Genomic DNA, 17,534 nt, shown 5'->3' with positions numbered 1-17,534 from the left:
GTTTTTACAAATTCCTTCGGTGCCTGATGATACATTTTAAAAAGTTCAATATATGGTAACAGGTGCGCTCAGAGTCCAACATCTGCAAGGATATCATAGCCGGACGGCATTGTCTGAAACCCCAAGCTTTTAGTAATGGGAATAGCCAGATTTTCCTGTGAGGGAGGTGATATTTACAAAACAGTATCGTGTGCATACAGGTTTGTTCCGAGGTCTCATCGCAAGGACATAAAATCAATTTTCTATCCCAGGTGTTCGTTTGCGGGAAGGCTACTAGTCTATGAAACAAATTAAGTCTGAGCCTGGTCAGAAGCATCCTTTCATATGAGTTAATCTCCAATGCAAGATAGGGCTGAATTCGTGGGGTAAGCTGCACCATATTTGCATGTTGTACAGATTGTTTGTTTGATAACAAAGTGATTCTGAGTAACTCTAAGTGGCTCATTGCTTTCTGTTTCAGTTCTTTCTTGCTTATCTCAATCAAAGCTTGTGGAGTAGTATAAAATCTTTCTAGGCCCATATCCGTAAAAAATCTTTTAACATAGGTAAGCCAAGCTATCCTGTGTGCATAGTCCAGGCCCATTGAGTCCTCTAAAATGGCCTTGGTCAGCATGTTCTTATCGGATATCCATATGCGCCTCCATAATAGCAGTGGCTGGACTTTTATTAGGTCCTCAATGTAGGGGATCCCTAGTTCCATGTGGCATGCATAGGTTGATGAACACTTGGGGGCAGATAGAAGAAATCTTATAAACGAGTTCTCAGCTATTTGGAGAGATCCAACATCAGCATGACCCAAGACGCCGGCCCCATATAAGGCAGTGGCCAAGCATTTTGCGGAATAGATTTGTAACATCTCCACTGGTGATTTCTTTCCAAGTCTTTGTGAGAAACTGATCAGGGCAGTATTAGCTCTCCTGAAAGAGTGTTTTCTCGACTCAATAGCCGCTTTCCAGTTTAGTTTCTCGTCGATCATTATGCCCAAATAAGGATACTGTGGGGTTCTCTCGAGGTTTTGATTATTTAGGGTAATGTTCTTAATTCGTTTTTTCCCTCCACCGGCCACCATTATAAACGTTTTTTTCACATTTATGTGTAGATCCAGTGCACCCATAAAATCAGCATATTTATTTAGGGATTTCTGGAGTTCTATGGGGGTACGAGCCAAGATTACCGCGTCGTCCGCGTATAGCAGTGCCGGGATCATACGTTGTTTTAGTCTTGGGAGGTCTTGCCCCCCTCTCAGCATCTTCTCTTCCAACCCGTTTGTATATAGGGAAAAAAGGAAGGGGGCCAAGACACACCCCTGCCTGACACCTCGCTCTACCTTGAACAACGCAGTAAGCTCTCCATTTAACCCGTAGCGCACTCGCGCAGAAGCATCCGTGTATAATTCCCTTAGAAAGTCCAATAGTGGGGGATCTACCCCCATGTTTCGCAGGAGAGTCCAAAGCTTTGAATGAGAAACGCAATCGAAAGCAGAGGACAAGTCCACGTATACCATGTACATTGTCCCCTGCTTTGCGGGAATATACTTGGATATAATTAAACTTAGGTTGAGAGCCTGTTCCACCGTTCCAAACCCTTCTCTGAAACCAAATTGAAGGTCCGATAAGATCTTACTGTCATCAGCCCATTGCTGGAGTTGTTCCAGAATTACTCTGCCAACTACTTTTCCTGTGGAGTCCAATAAAGAGATCGGCCGATAACATTTAACGTCTTGTCGGTCCCCTTTTTTAAAAATAGGTACCATAATGGAGTTGGACCAAGACTCCATTAAGCCCAGTCTCGCTGTTGCAATGCATACTCTGGTGAGTATAGGTGCCCAAAGATCCAGATGTTGTTTAAAAAGATCAACGGGGACCCCATCTGGCCCTGGGGCCTTGCCCCCTTTGCTTAAGTTCAGCGCTTTCAGAACTTCGGAGATATCAAACTGCAGATTTATTGGAAAGTCGACAGGAGGATGAGAATGAACTGTTACTTCATTTAGTGATATTAATTTGAATGTGTGGGAGAAATGATTTACCCAAGTTTCCTCTTCTATCGCTACGTCAATCTGAGGTCTGCTCGAGTCAGAAAGAAAGGGAGTTTTCACAATCCGCCAAAAAGATTCACTGTTTTTTGTTAATGTACTTTTATGTAAATCGTTCCATAGGGACTGTTTCATCTCCTGTTTTCTTTGTTTCCTGGCCTTTTTATACTGGAATCTCAAATGTTTAATCAATTGTTTGTCTCTTGTTGATTGTCTGAGGGCCTCTTTTAGCTTGTTTAGTGAGGTAGTACATTCATGATTAAACCAGCCTGGAATTGTTGGGTTGTTTGGTTTATTTTCCCTGGTCAGCAGTAGTTTGATTTTATCCAAGATGATCTTGAAATTTGCAAGAACGATGTTATCATCAGAGTCCAGATCTAGGCATTTTATTATGTAGGGGTATAGAGTCTTTATTATATTGCTGCTTAGTTGGATTGGATCAATTTTGCCCCATTTCACCGTAAAACCATTTACTTTGCCCACCTCTAGTCGATTTTGAGAAAGAGTGTGCGCGATTATCGTTATCTGTGTTGGGTGATTTAGGAGGTCCAAATCCACTCTAAGGGCTGAATGATCACTTAGACTGTTTGGCAGTAGGATAAAGTCCCTGATAAACTGTCTGAGCCCTTCCGATGAGAGGACATAGTCGACCGTGGTCTTGTGTCCCCTCCCTAGATATGTGGGACAGAGAGTATTGTCATCCGGGTTTTGCTCGTTTATTATAGACAGTTCCAGGTCTGTAAGAAGGTTATTCATCGCTTCCCCTTTTCCATCATGAGTGAAGTGAGCAAGAGGATTATCCTGTTCGTCCATTATCCCACAGTTATGATTAGTCAAGTGTGGGCAGGGATGTATGTTGAAATCGCCTCCCCATAATAAGTGGACGGTCGCTTTTTTCCTATATAATTTCATAGATCTGGCGATTTTTTCCTGGATTGTCAAAAGAATTTTGATAAACTTGTCCTCTTCTAAGTTATTATAGAGGTTTACTAGGATGACGATAATTTCTTTGCCAAGTGCAATTGAGAGTAATTGATAATTTGAAGTATTCTCGCTGTTAAGGAGTTTCAAGTTAGGGATAGTATTCGCTATATAAGTGGTCAGGCCCCCCTTGGGTCTGCCCGCGATGCTTGGGAGGGCTGGGGAAAAGAAGGTTTTGTAACCTGCAATGTGTAGCTCTTTTGTGGCCCATGTTTCCTGGAGACATATTATTTTGCCATTTTCTAAGAATTTGGCTGCTGAACCATCTTCTATTTTGGGGCGGAGTCCTGCTATGTTCCAGAAAATGACCGGTAATGAACATGGGCTGTTATCTTGTTCTTTAGTCATTTTCCTTTCCGGGACCCGAGAAGATATGATTAATTTATCATTGGTGGAATCTGGTGGTGGTCAATCGACCATCTCCAGACTGGTATATCGATTCATTGTTGGAATGCCCTGCCAATTTTCCCAGTATGATATGTCTCCGTATCTGGGTCTAAACTGCCGCTGTGGTGGAGCACCCCATTGTTCCCAATCTCTTCTTCTGTTGTTACGGGGTCCCATTACCTGCCATGGGCCGTCCTGTTGGTGGTAATTATGGTCAGTCGACCACCAGGAAGGCTCTTGGCCGTTCTGCTGTGTGGGGTTTTTAAATCTAGCGTTAGTAAAGTCCCAGGGCTGTGGGACTGCTTTACGCCACAAGTTGTTTTGTTCGTTGGAATAACTATTATAATGCTTTTTGGGATAAAAAAAGGAGAGACTCTTCGTGTCTATACCCCAGTTGGATTATTTTGATCCCAGGAGCATATATGTTCAACGACTTTGGGGTCCTCAAAAGTGATAACAATGCAATCACCCTGTATTGATTTTTTTGTATGTCCCACCCATGGGGTCCTGCTGACTGTGGCTATCCTACTTATACAATTGGGAGGAGAAGGGCGATTTATATTCAGCCAATACTGGACCTTATTCTTTAAGGACCAGTTTGGCTCTATTGCCTCCCCTACTAATTCTGGTACCCCCGTCATTACAACCACGATTGGCGATGCTTCAGGTGGTAGATGCTTATGAGATCTGGCTTCAGGGACTCCTCTCGTAGTACCTTTGTTTGCCACAGAAAGCTTACTCTGAGGGATATTTGTGACAACTGGCGTTATGGGGGCTGGCGTGGCTACTTTTGTTAAATTTGTGGCAGGAACTTTTGGAAGCATGTTGGTGTTTGGGGTTGAAATTGTTGTTACCGGAAGCGGTTTCCCTACTACAGGATCTTTTGCAACCGGTAGTGGTTTAGTTACAAAGCAAGTTTGAATAGGTTTTTTGCTTTGTAAGGAGGAAGCAGAATGGTTATTTGTACCCTTTTTTTGAATTTCAGATGTTGAATTAGATTGCAAGGAATTGATAATTATTAACATTTGGGTCTCGATGTTTATTAATCTTCTTTCAAGGGGTTGTAATAAAGATTTTAATGCCGAAGAAATGTTAATTATCAGGTCAGAAGTGGCTGGTTCATTGCTATGGGTAATTGTTACGGGTGGACTTGTGGCAATAGCGTTTGTATTATTATTAGGTGACGAATGGTGTACTAACACCTGGTGATTAATAGTATCCGCCACTCTTGGGGGCGAGCACCCCAGGTTTGGGGGCGTAATTAGGTCAGTTGTCTCAGATGTTTCGGTTACGTGGACTACGTCTGCTATTCCCTTATCCTTCCTCTTCTTAACAGCCCCCTCCCTCCTCCCTCTTGCTTGTCTTACTTCTTCTGGTGTATGCTCGCGTAAGAGTTCAGGTGTTCTTTCTAGATCGGGGTTAGTGGATGAAAGAGAGAGTTGGGAGGCAGAGAGATCTACGTTATTCGGGAGACTGAGCCTTTTAGTTCTTTGTGGTGACTCGACTACGACATTCTCTGCCTCTGGAGTTCTTGCTGTAGCCAATGGGCCCATAGAGGAGCGTCTCGCGTTCGCGAGATCTGTGGAAACTCTTCGCTCTATCAAACTAATACTGTGATCAATAAAGGTATTGGCCCTGGTGAGAAAGTCATCCATCGGACCTAAAAGTTGTTCTCCTATCCCTCCCTTTTTTGATTTATTCGATTTGTGACTCCTAGTGTTCATTTTCAATGAAGGATTGGGAGGTATTACAGTCTGCAATATAGATTCGAATGATGTGGGAGTGGGGACCTGGAGGGATGGCCCGGCCCGGTCTCCTCACGGTCTCGAACGGGCTTAAACGGGCCCGCCCTTGGCCCGGGCTTAGCTCCGCGCTTGGCCCCGCGCGCGTCCAGCGTTGCGCGTCACTGTTCTCGCTAAAGTACTTCCGGGTAGAGGGGGGGCGTGGCACTGGGAGGGGGCGCGGCTCACCCGGGAAGAGGACACAGCTGAGGATGTTGGAGGCTGTTCCTCGCAGTCCCGGGGCCGCGCCTCTCGCCTCCTCTGCGGCCTCGCGCTGGAAACTCCTTACACCGGCAGGGAACACAGGGATAAAACAGGTGGCTGCTACTCCAGTAGCACAAGCAGAGATCTGGCAAACAAACAAACTCCTTCAAGCGAGCGGCCCCCGCGAAGCGGGGGCCGCGAGGAGTAAAGAGCACTTCGGTGGGGGCGGGCACTGGGAGGGGGCGCGGCTCACCCGGGAAGAGGACACAGCTGAGGATGTTGGAGGCTGTTCCTCGCAGTCCCGGGGCCGCGCCTCTCGCCTCCTCTGCGGCCTCGCGCTGGAAACTCCTTACACCGGCAGGGAACAAAGGGATAAAACAGGTGGCTGCTACTCCAGTAGCACAAGCAGAGTTCTGGCAAACAAACAAACTCCTTCAAGCGAGCGGCACCCCTGAATTACCTGGAGTCCATCAATGGTTTGGAGGTAAAGGCTTCCACAAATGTTCCTCATGTCGAGCATGTAAATTTGGGCAGAACATCACCCATTACCGCACTCCTTTCTCTGACATAGAAATACCAATTCATGGCAATTACAGCTGCCGAACGGAGTTTGCGGTTTACGTCCTGACGTGCACCTGTGGACTGCGCTATGTGGGAAGTACCGGTGCCCAGGTGCATGTCAGGATACTGCAGCACTTACGTGCCATTGTAAACCACGATAGTGCTTATCCGGTGGCGCGTCATTTCAACAGCAGACACAACAGGGATCTGTCGTGTCTTACATACTATGTCATTGACGCTATTGCTCCACTTAGACGCGGTGGTGACCGCGACAAACTATTACGCCGGCTGGAAACGCGGTACATTATCAAGCTCGACAGCAAACAACCCAATGGGTTGAACGCGACTGAGGATATGTACAACTTTTTGTAGAAATGTTGATCAAGCGCACACACTCTATAATGGGCACATGCAACACAAGATAGGTTTCTGTTGCTACATCATCAAATACAGAGTGTTGAAGAATATATATGTTTTGAACATTATGTAATCCATAATAGTGCACCTATTTTAGGTGATCTGCAGTCCGATTATTGTTTCTGAATTGGCTGTTCAGGTTTTCTGAACAAGGCAGTCTTTTAAATAATCATTGGTTTAAAAGAAATTTCTTGAGGTGGTTCATTTACACTGTGAATATAGTTGAGCACTTTTTTTCACTTTTTGTACATAAAAAATTTTTTTAATTATTTTTTTGTTGTTGTAAATAGTCCTTAAATATTTATGTGATATAAAGTTTGCTATATATAAATTTTAAATAAATATATAGGACTGTAGCTCAACATCATGGTTATACACTGAGGTGCATTTTGGTGACATATTTTCCTGTCTTCACAAGTTCTGCCAAGCTCTGTATCAATTTTCAACGGTACTAGGATCAAATTCAACACTAAAACCTGTATTTAATGCCTTATATACTTGTGTATTGTTCTATTTTTGATTATAACTGATTTAGTTGTGAATTATGCATTTAAGCATATCATTTGAATAATCGCTTTATGGACAATCTTTTATGCATTTGTGCAGTTAAGATATGCAAAGTTTTTTTAAGTATTTGTACAGTAATATACAGAAATTTGCAAGAATTGGTGTTTAACATGATGAAATCAACCTCAGGCATTAATTTTTGTCACGCGGTTTTAAATGTGTTTAATGCAATTGCAGCTGGCAATGTTAAATGTGTACTGTGGCTGTAAATTGTTCATCACAGGCTGTAGGCTGAACTATGTGATGCACGTGTGGTAGGTGTGGCCCGTAGGTGGGGTCAGAACTGCAAACATAAAAGAAAACTCCAAATAAGAAATGTGGTGTGTGAACAAGAGTACGTTAGTACTCGAAATGTTACATTTTTGAAAGGCTTGTGAATAAAATACAACTTGCCTGGATATCGTGGGGTCTGCCTCTTCTTTCGCCGCCTGTGTGTGGAGGTTTGAAGATTACGTGATTATATATATATATATATATATATATATATATATATATATATATATATATATTCCATCCTGCCCCCTGATTTGGACTCAGAAGTCAGCTGCTAGTGATCCTGCACCCTGGGCATAGCTGCCAAGTTTCCCAGGTTCAAGCGCGATGTGCTGCTCCAGTCCAAGTTCTTTCTTTGAATTCTGGGACTTGTACTCCTGTTTTATAATGGAAACAACAAGAGTACAAGTCCCAGAATGCACAGAAAGAATCTTGACTTGAGCAGCACATCACGCATGAACCTGGGGAACTTGGCAGGGCTGTTTGGGTGACTGGACACAGGTTCACTCCGCATTAAATCCTTCTGTGCTGCATAAGTGAGGCAAGGCAACACAGTGGGAGTAAGTAAGTAAGAGTTTTATTTGCATAATTATTTAAAATTATTGCAATTCGTACAGGCACTGGTTAAAAATTAAAAAGCACTAATCATGTTCTAGTAAAAACAGTAATCACATAGGAAAGGAAAAATTAGTTATGGAAATTAGAGTTCATTCTTGGTCATCTAGTGGTAGCAAAAGGTTAATTTCAGACATAAATTTTACAAAGCGAGTAGCCATCTCCGATGAATTGCCCCTCATGCATACTTCTAGTGCTTCTTGGCATGTCCTGATGTTAAGAGAAAGCCAAATCGGACGAAGCCAAAAAGTTTGTTGGACTAGTAAACGACTACAAATGCACAAGATATGAATTAGGTGCTGCATAAGTGAGGCAAGGCAGCACAGTGGGAGTTTCTTAACAACCCAAAATCGGTCCCTGCTGTGGAGAGAGAGCCAGAGAAAACGTAAGCTCAACCCCACATTGTGAATAATGTGCACCCTCACCCAATTCTTTCTCAAAAGCTGGGACGTGTCTTGTTTGCAGGAAAAACTGTAGGGGCAACGGGGCAGTCCATGAAAAACCGGGACGTTTGGTCACCCTACCCTTAGTAAAAGTCAGGTAACCTTGGAAGAAGGTGAACTTGGAAAAAAATGTCCTCTGTGCTGGACAGCTGGCCAATCCTTTAAACGCTCTGTTTTGTTAAGCAGTGAATGAACAGTGGAAACCACTGTTATTAGCAGTTTGAAATTGCAGATGCATATCGGTATATCATTTTGTGAAATAAATAATTAACTGTGGAGATAGTGGTCTGTCCTTTTAACTGGGTAAGTATTTCAGATAATGTTGAAAACGTGTTCTGATTTTAGAATTTTTTTTTTTTTTACTGGGTTTTTTTTGCCGCTAAAGGCTATACAAACAAATATAATAAACTTGAAACATGGAACTAACTCTATTTCGGTCTCCTCGTTTCCACCGAAGCCAGTGACTAGGAGGTATTTATTGACATTTTTAAGCCAGGTGAAGGATGAGAAACCTCAGAGAAGATGCACTGGCAGTAAATTAGACAACATTAAATGTCACTGTTAGTCAACACCTGGTATAGGCCGCGCACTGCGATTGACCAATAAGCACATAGTAAAAGAATGTGTGATTCGGCCGCCTCCCAGAACCAGTAGGATGCCAGAGGGGGGCACAGTACGGAGATGAATCTCACTCACACCAAGACTTTGAGGCAAAGCTGCTAGCTGGCAAAGAGACCCACTGTTCTGCTCCTACACGCTGTACATGAAACACAGCGCTCGTGAAATATGGTTTTACTAATGTTTTGACAGGCTTGCCTCGCGTTCTCCGTTATAAACCGGATGGCATGTTTCCCATCACTGGCAAGGTACGCTTCACGCGCATCTTTATGGATATGCGCTCACGCTGTCACAACAACTTTAAATTCAAGAAAAACGTTTTGGATTTGAAAATATGGGCGGCTTCACTTGCAGGCTTGTAAAAAAGAAAACGCTGAAGGAAGCACGGAGAGGAATTCTATTGTTAATGTTTGTAGGCAACCAGCCTGGAGGCTGCTGGGAGATGTAGTGCCTTTAAAATGTATCGTATAAAGATTTCAGCTATTTCGTATGTGGAGAAATGCAATTAATGGCGAACAATGAGCGCAGCACTCCAGTGCTCCAAAGCTCACGTTTTATGTTTCAAGGAACCCAGTTATGCTTTTTGTTTCTGCTCAAGTTTAGAAGCAGCAAAGGTGTCAGGTTACCTAGCATGCAAAAAGCTTCGATGAGCCTCTTATTCTAATGCGAGAGCAACCACTTCGAGAGCTGATCGCCATGGGTGAGATGCGTGAATAAAGCATGAGGACAACTCTACGGTAACTCTAAGAAAGGTGACAAAGGAAAAATGTGCCCAACCTAAGCCTTCGCTAGTACCGTCAAGAAAGCAGGCAGGGCTGGGATCGAGCATACCACAAGGAAGCCGCATAGGGTGACGCGTCACGCAATGGCCGCGCGGCAATACAAAAAAAACAAGCATTGGCCGCGAAATAATTAAATTAAAAAAAACACGAGTTGTGCGCACATGCGTGCGCGATGGAAAAAAGTGCTGTGCACGTTGCGCGCGCGCACTGGTGCGCGTGATAGTAAGCTGGTCGCCGGAAAAGTAGCACTTTCCCGAGCAGCTTACTATATGTCTCGGCCAGAACAGTGCATGCGCTGGATCCAGCCGATACCTAAAAAGCAGTGCAGTTTACTTTAAGCATGTCCCTTGTGGTGTAGTAAAACGCAGTAAAGAGTGCACAGATTTCTTACTTTGGTAAAAAGCAGTGCAGTATGCACCTATTTCTTAGTGCAGTGAAAAGCAGTGCAGTGTGCACAGATTTCCTGTTTATGTTGTAAATACCCCTCAGTGCAGGAAAAAGCAGTGCAGTGGACATATTTCTCATGTTATTGTGAAAAGAAGTACAGTGTGTGCAGATTTCTTGTGCTACAGTATAAAGGAATGACGTGCTAATAGTGTTCTAACCGTGTAGCAGAAAAAAATGAGATATGCACACATTTCTTATTGTGCAGAAAAAATTCTCAGTAATGTTAAAAGATTTCTCAAAGTGCATTAAGCAGAAGTTCAGAATGCACAATCCATCATGCACATACTTCTCATACTTTAACAGCATTGGAGTGTGAATAGTTTCTTTGGAGTGTAGTAAACAGCACTGGAGTGTTCATTGATTTCTCCTAGTGCAGCAAAAAGCTGTGCAGCGTGCCCTTATTTCTCCATCTATTGTAAACAGTAGAACAGTATGCACATACTTCTCATAGTACAACAAACAGAACCATGCAATGCTTTATCATAGTCTAGTAAATGTGATGCAGTGTGTACACTAAGCGCAATAAACAACAGTGCAGCGTGCACAGATTCGTCAGTGAAGGGAAAAGCAGTGCAGCCCATATGTTGCCATCACGCAGAAAAAAAGTGCGGTGTGAACAGATTATTCAGTGTAATTAGATGCAAGGTGCACAGAGTTTTCATAGTGTAGTATAAAGCAATGCAGAATGTACACATTTCTCAGTGTAAGATTCAGTGCAGTGTGCACAGATCCCTCATATTGTAGTATGATGCTGTGCTGCGTGCACATATTTCTTACAGTGTAGTAGTAAAAAGCAGTGCAGTGTGCACAGGTTCCTCATAGTACAGTAAAAAGCAGTGCAAAGACTCATATTGCAGTAAAAATCAGTGCAGCGTGCAGAGATTTTTCACAGTGCAGTAATATGCAGAACACCATGTTCAGATTTCTCATAGTGCAGTATAAAGCAGTGCTGTGTGCACAGACCGCCAGAGTGCAGTAAGATGCAGTGTAATGTGCACATATTTTTCACTGCGCAGTAAAATGCAGTGCAGTGTGCACAGATCCCCTCTTTAACACAAATGATTAACACAAACACCCCCTGGGCCGTTTGGAAACCCCTCTCCCCTCCCCCCACAGAGGTCTCCAGATAGAAGAGCCTAGCTCAGGAGGCTCCTGGCAGAGATTTCCTCCAGGATTATTCAGTCTATTTCTGCAAACACAGCAGAAGGTGCTGACAATCTCCTACCTGTGCTGATATTCCCAGGCTCTCTCCTCCTCCGGGGGCTGGAGTGGCGCAGGTGAAAGTTTGGAGCCTCGGGGGCACCCGTGAGTGCTGTCAGCATCCGTCACTAGTGTTGTCTCTGCCGCCGCTGATCCGGAAGAGGAAGCCCTTCTCCCTATGCTGTTCAGTGGATTTTCAGCAGCAGGAGAGGAGCGCCCTCTGCTGTCCACTGACAGAAACTGCCTCTAGTCATGAATGCATTTCACACAAATAAGCATTTCGTGTGCAGGAAAGGCCTCGGTTTTAAGATGTGACAGATAGGGTTGCCATCTAAAAGCATGTGAGATGGCAACATTAGTCGCAGAATTGGATTATTTTAAGACACACAAAACAAAAATGACATGTCCAATCCAGAGCCCCTCACAAATGCTGTATTATGAGGGGGCTGGTTGTTTTAATATACAGAATTATTAATTTTAAGGACTCTCGGTTGTTTTGATGTATTTTTATAATTGGGTTGGTATGTTCTGTTTTAGACCGGATTTGAGAGGTAGCTAGACACATGCACAAGCTAATATTTAAACACGGGGTAACATAATATATGTTTTGGGTGATTATCCCAGATGGTATTATAGGCCTCATTTATAAAAAGTGTTGCATCCCTGGGGGAGCCACTTTTCATAGCGCCATCTTTGCGACACCTTGGATGCCCCATATTTACTGTACGGCGTGCCATGTCGCAAGGGTTTACAGATTCGTAAGTATTCCTGGCGTGTCTGTAGGTGCAAAATTGGCGCATTGCTGGAGTATGTCTGAAAGCAGACGTAACTCCAGCAATGTGTCCTTTCACATAGGGAAAGCCCCATGTGCAAGGGTCTGCGTCAGTCTTACGCCTACTGTTAGGCAGGCGTAAGAAATTGATGCAGTGGCGTCCTAGAAGTGCGTAGTGAAATCTGATAGAATTCACTGCGCCACTTCTACGACCGTTGTTTGTGGGGGAACGCCCACCCTGCATACATTATATCTGATGCAGGTATGATGTAGCGCGGGTGTTTACAATGTGACACATCTGCTTAGATGTGTCTATTTGTGAATATGTCGCAATGTGGCACATATTTTACGCTGCCAGTGCATCCCAAAAAGTGACGTAGCGATGGCGCAAGGGGCTCATAAATAAGTCCCTATGTATATATAGGGTGATTGCAAGAGTGCTTACATTCATTCAGGAATGGAGCTTTAACTGTGATTGTGTATTTCATGGTGTAAAATATTTGTTTTATAAGTTTGAAAATGTATGAATGGTATACAGATTTGTAGGATGAATAGAATTGATTAGGATTGAGCCACATGGATATTTTGTAGGTCGGTAGTTTTCCACATGTATGCTGGATATCTTGTGGTGTTCTTCATGCCATGGGCTCTAGGTGTTATACACTTTTTGGGGTGTCTTTTTTGTTCTTGATACAACAGACTTCTTGACGAGAAAGAAACTGTTTGCTGTGACATATTTCAGGTCTTTTTTGTTTTCTAATTATGTTTCTGTTACCTGACCAATGAACACATTGGTACACCTAGTAGATGCTCTTGAATTTAATTACTAAATACTCCTGGAGTTGATCTTTTGGCATGGATGTTCCGGTGACTGTTTTTGGTTATGGTTACTCCATTATTTTTTGGCAGATTTTAATGGTAACTTTTGTACATGTTGCAAGCTATTCTAGCCTCAATGTAGTTGTATCAAGAAAAACACGTGTTAGCTAGACTGGAGGAAGATTTTTAACATCAACAGTGACCGAAGTATTGTACATCGAACTACTGTAAACGTGGAGTGCTCAAATGATCACTGTGCAAAAACCAAAGGTTTCAGTTATGGGTGGATGATAATGTCAGTTATAATGTTACATTTTAAACTTAAAAAACACTGACATTCACCAGGGATAGTTTGCTGAGCTAACTATAACTTGCTCCCCGCCAATCACAGGTTAAGACCTCACACATTGCACCACTCATGACATGTTAAAATGACATCATTAATGACATCTCAAATGACGCCCAATTTGTTTTTTTAATGGCCCCAGGCAGGGTGGGAGGATTAGGGTATCCCAACACTGCCTCTTTATGTACTATTGTTTGTGAAATGCAGGACGCAGGGTCTAAGGGGCAGATTTACAATAACTGGCGCATCCCTGCATATCAGCAGGGATACGCCAGTTATTGTTCGCGCGGCTCCGCCACCATGGATGAGCCGCATTTACAATGCGGAACACCATGAGGCAAAAACGGCACAGATGTGTGACGCATCTGTGCTGTAAAGGCGGCGCATTGCAGGAGTTGCGCCGCAAGCGTGATGCAGCTCCAGCAATGCTCTGGGGACCCCTATCTGTACAATGCTGCATCAATCCTTACGCCTGCTTCAAGCAGGCACACGGTTTTGGCGCAGCATGGGCTCAAAAGTGACTGAGTGAAATCTTGTAGATTTCACTCAGCCACTTTTAGGAGGCTTTCCTGAGCTGGAACGCCCCCCCCCCTCCACCCCCTGCCTGCACAGGAACACCTACTTCTGGCGCAGGGCTTTACAATGTGACGCAACTACCATGGTGCATCTTTTGCGCTGCCGCTGCGTCACAAAAGTGACGCAACCGTGGTGTAAAAGAGGCGCAAGGGGCTTGTAAATCTGCCCATAAGTCTCCAAGTCCTGTAAGGGCAGCTGCAATATGTTTCTTGATGTTGCAGCCACCCAATCACATCGCTCGCTTCCGCTGAACTAGTCTTAAGTTGAATTATAATGTTTTTTAAAAATATTCCATTACTTCCACCAGATCAACCGTCCACATATAACTACCTTTAAAATTTTAAATTTCTCAAAAACGACATAACAAATTTACATCAATTCAGCACAATCTTTGGCAAAGTCAATAGGTCACGTTTGCATTTTATGTCCTGGCTCACACATTAAAGTAAAGCCTGCTGGGGGTGGGGGAGGGGGGGTACTAAACAATGATTGTTTTTTGTACAGAATGCATCTATGAGATTAAAAAAATAACATGGGGGGGCATGGCCGGGAAAGATGGCTGAACGGTTGTGATCCGTCTCGGCTCTCAGTTCGCGCACACTTCAGGAGCTTGCAGCGCTGGCGCTTACCTGCTTTTTCATCTGCGGGGAGTGTCCCCGTCCCAGCCCCGTGAGGCTCTCGGGGCCGCAGGCTAAAATGGCGGCTGCCGATCGTTCATGAGCAGTGGAATTGGTGAGGACGGGGGCTCCCGGGACCTGGGTTTTTTCCTCGCCGATTCCCGCGTACAAGGTGAACCGGCCTCCAGCGCGAGTGTTAGGAAGCGCTCCCTACTCTTCGGCGAGAGGCTCACCTGGCGGGGATGCCATGCGGTCCGCCGCCTGACTCGAAGATGGCGGCGTCCTTGAGACACTGGACCGTTGACTCCCACTGATCGGCTGTCGACCTCCTGGGTTCTGGCGGTGTCCGGACGGCCCGGGGGCACCAGCGCGAATTGCGACGCGTGCCCCTGCTTCTCCTATGCGGACCTCACCATATGGCGGCAACGTGTGGCCTGCCTGGTTCCAAGATGGCGGTGACTACAGACCACCGTTACCACTGACTCTCCCAGATTGATCTTCGCACTGCTGAACCTCTGCATCAACTGGTGGGCCCTTCATTGCAGCGCTCATCCTGTCTGAGGCAGACAGCCTCTGTACCCCGCGCTAGGTGAGGCACTTGCTTCTGTGGGTGGCCCGGATGACGCCGTGCTCAGGAGGCTCTACTAGCTCACCACCACATTCGGGGAGGTAAATGGTCACGCTCACCTGCATGATCCCCGCAGCTTCTTGAATCATCATCTAGGCTCCTGGTGCTTGAAGTTGCCTCACACGTGCTTTCGCCGAGGCTGGGATGGGCCCCTCTTCTTGGGACCTTCGCTCCTGGCCTCACAACCAAGACCATGCCCCACTACCTACCACGTGCAGCTTGAGATCGCCGCAACTGCGGTCAGAGGACTTCAAATCTGAGCTGCGCAAAGACCTCGGACAAGACATTAAATCTTCAATGGAGCAGCTTCGGGCTGACTTGAACGAAAAGCAAGCCTCTCTCCAACAGGATGTCGATTAGGTGGGTACCCGGGTGATGGACTTAGAGGCGCGCTCTCAAGACCTAGACAAACTCACTACAGGACTTCAAGATGAAGTGCGATCCCTCCGGCACCAGGTGCTCAAGTCCCAGCTCAAGGCAGAGGACCTTGAAAATAGGGCCAGAAGAGACAATATATGGGTGAAAGACCTGGAGGAGGGAGCAGAGGGACCGGACCTGGGGGCCTTCCTGGAAGGCCTCTTCGCTGAAATCCTGAGCCCTCAAACCCTCAAGATCAAACTAGAACGAGTACACAGAGTGGGGGCCCTCCAACACGGCGAAAAGAGAAGACCTCGAGACAAACTGGCAAAATTCCATTCATTTAAGGTGAAAGAGGCGGTCCTTGGTGCGGCCAGGTCGATAGGCTCCATCTCCTTTCAAAACCATTCTTGTACGATCTACCAGGATCTGGCGCCGGCCTCCCTAGCGAGGACACAGCCATTCAGACCCATCACCACCAAGCTAAGAGACGATAAGATTAAATACCGGTGGACTTTCCCTTGGCTTGAGCTTCGAGTACCGTAATCGGCAATGCCACATTTCTGAGCTTCAGGAGGGCCTGACCCTCCTTGGTATCTCAAATGTAGACAATGCTTTTGGACAAGGAGAACCCAACGATAAGACGGCGTCTCCTGCATCGGCGTGGTCAGAGAGTGCTCGCAGAGGACGCAGATGAACTTTACATGACTTCTACGGGACGGATGTTGACCCTCCGGCATATGGACTCTGCATCCACCTCCTTTCTGGACCTCAGAGGTTGCTCTGTTCGGCTACCTGATGTGATCGGTGGTAGAGCGGACTTCAGCCGGCGGACACTGTTTGGGCCTTCTGGTCCTCTCCTCAGCTTTCTCGACACGGCAGCCCCGTCTTTGAATGTCCATCGGTGCCAAGAATATGTGGTTGGTTCTGCTTCTACTGGAGGCACAGCATTTTTCTGGCCCCAGTGGATGCCTTCTGGTCGCCCCCTTTGTGTTCGGCCTGGTTGGTCTTGGCCCGGGGTGGTCACAGGGGCCATGGTTAGACTCCCTATAATTGGAGGCCTCCCATAGCAACATACCGCTAATATCTTCATGATGTTTGGCTGTGCGTTCTCCAAGCCCAGCTCTGGAGTGGGCGCGGACAGAGACCTCGGTCCTTCGGCCCCCCACTTTCCTGAGGGGTTTACACCACCCCTGACAGGATGTTGGTGTGTGTTAGATTATCACTACAATGGTTTGGATTCTGTTTTTACCTTTTGTTTGTGGTCGGGGGGAGGGGATGGGTGGGTGGGTCAAGATGGCAGTTTTTTAATGATCTGTACATTACGAGTACTGGGTTGCATTATACCTTTTCATTGCTCTGAAAGAAGAGGTTCCATGTCTGTGGAGGGCCTAGTAGGTCTGGGGAGGCTCCTATCGCAACGTTTTCCTTCCCCACTAACATAATGACAATCACCATAGGTACATGGAACGTCAAAGGTCTTAACTCCCCTCAGAAACGCCAGAAGATCTGAAAATATAGTATCGATCACCACCTTGATGTGGTAGCTCTCCAAGAAACCCACCTCATTAGATCCGAGGACACAAGGCTGCATCTCAAACAGTACCCATTGATTTACAGGTTTTCTGCTCTAATGAAACACAGGGGGGTTGCACTATTGTTTCACTCCTCCACTAAATTTCAACCCCTGGATGTACAACAAGATAGGGACGGGCGTTGGGTTATGGTTAAGGGTCGGCTGCGAGGGAAACTCAGCACTTTCGAAGCAGTACATGTCATGCCTGTCGAATATATAATGATTAGAACCCCGAAACGCTTCGTTGTTTAGTCCGGTGTTTAGTGGTTGGCGTTGGTTGGCAAATACTATGGTGAACGTAAGGGCGCATGCGTAAGCACCACGCATGCGCTAACAGATAGCGTTATGGATTTAAACCCGCCCTAGACCCACAGGAAGTGCTTCGCGTTTAGCCAGTCAGTGTTCATACTCGTTCCGGGTTCACGTCGGCGTCCGAGGAGCTAGGGGTGTCAGGCGTTCAGGTACCTCTTGGTGTATGTTACGGTCTAAGAAGCGGCTTGCTTCTAGAGTCATTGTTATACTTTCGTTTCTCTCA

The 17,534-nt window shown here is 45.5% G+C and overlaps 1 protein-coding gene across 1 annotated transcript in view; it reads right to left on the bottom strand.

Moving 5' to 3' along the window:
• Positions 1-11,453, bottom strand: part of LOC144783866 (uncharacterized) — a 178,003-nt gene extending 166,550 nt beyond the window's left edge. The window contains exon 1 of the mRNA XM_078662645.1: positions 11,334-11,453. The gene's annotated coding sequence lies outside the window, so the exon portion shown is untranslated. The remainder of the gene's footprint in view (positions 1-11,333) is intronic.
• Between the last annotated feature and the right edge of the window lie 6,081 nt (positions 11,454-17,534).

This window comes from Lissotriton helveticus, chromosome 1_1 (genome assembly GCF_964261635.1).
Source record: "Lissotriton helveticus chromosome 1_1, aLisHel1.1, whole genome shotgun sequence".
NCBI lineage: Eukaryota > Metazoa > Chordata > Amphibia > Caudata > Salamandridae > Lissotriton > Lissotriton helveticus.
Note: the sequence above shows the minus strand (reverse complement) of the source record. Positions and strands in the feature narration are given on the sequence as shown.